General features: G+C 40.7%; 1 protein-coding gene across 1 annotated transcript in view; it reads left to right on the top strand.

The window, feature by feature from the left end:
- The window catches only part of LOC103595738 (protein sidekick-1-like), a gene marked incomplete at its 5' end in the record, with an annotated part of 238,324 nt that overhangs the window by 15,761 nt on the left and 221,440 nt on the right, over positions 1-1,123 (top strand). The gene's annotated exons all lie outside the window — the stretch shown is intronic.

Here is a 1,123-nt window from a genome sequence, read left to right as displayed (position 1 = left end):
GAGTAGTTTTCCTGCTGTTGCCTCTCCCTTCGAAACTTCTGACACTTGAAGTCAGTTGGCATTTTTCTGCAGAAGCCACTAAGTGCCTTGATAAGGGGTATCAGTCTCCTGCTCAGATGTTCAAGGGTAAGTGGTGTTGACCCAACTTCAGCCTTGTTTTTCAGTGTATTTGATCATGGCTTAACTTCTCTTCAGATTAGGGGAAATGTGCTGAAGGGGAAAGAGAGATTTGGATTCCACAAAACATGAGTGTGATCTCAAGAGCCTTGAGACTCTGCACCAGCACCAAGGTACTCACCCTCCAGGGAACCCAAAAACACAGAAGTAAAGTGTAACCTTTTTTTTTTTTTTTTTGAGAAAGATAAATTGGAAATATTCACATTAAAATCAAGAATAGGAAACATAAAACTTTGTTTACTTAATAAAGCAATAAAAATTTGGGTTTGCAATAAGAAAAAGAAGTTGGGAAGAAAAGGTAAAGAGAAGGAGAGAGAAAACTTCGTTAGGTGTGAGGAGAGAGTGCTCATGCTGAGCAAGCTGGTATAGTTGAGCTTGCTTTTTCGTGTAGGCACATGTTATCATGTCCTTTTGAGATTCAGATTGTCTTCCTAAATGTTCGGCACACTCATGTCAGCTTTAGAAAATTGCTACTCAACTCTTTCTCTCCAATTTTAAAGTTTATGTTTAAAATGTAGGTGTTTTTCCAGGGAATTCACAAATACATGTGAATGTGAAGAAATATCATGGGGCTGTCAGTTCAATTATTTAATTAAAGCTGTAAGTCTCTTGCTGTTTAAAAGATGCCAATTTGGGGCCAACCCCATGGCGCACTCGGGAGAGTGTGGCGCTGGGAGTGCAGCGGCGCTGGGAGTGCAGCGGTGCTCCCGCTGCGGGTTCGGATCCTATATAGGGATGGCCGGTGCGCTTACTGGTGGTCTTTGAGAAAAGTATGACCACCTCATTCATAAGGGCCTGAAAGATCCATTTGAAACCAGCATTTATCCCCTATAGTTGTCCCCCACATCCAAGTCAGTTTTTATAACCTAATTATTTTCTTGGGAAGGAGACGTGCATGTTCTGAAGAGAATACAAAACAAATAAAATGTATGCATTAAAAAAAAAA

The sequence above is a fragment of the Galeopterus variegatus genome, unplaced genomic scaffold (assembly GCF_000696425.1).
Source record: "Galeopterus variegatus unplaced genomic scaffold, G_variegatus-3.0.2 Scaffold1829, whole genome shotgun sequence".
Taxonomy (NCBI): domain Eukaryota; kingdom Metazoa; phylum Chordata; class Mammalia; order Dermoptera; family Cynocephalidae; genus Galeopterus; species Galeopterus variegatus.
Note: the sequence above shows the minus strand (reverse complement) of the source record. Positions and strands in the feature narration are given on the sequence as shown.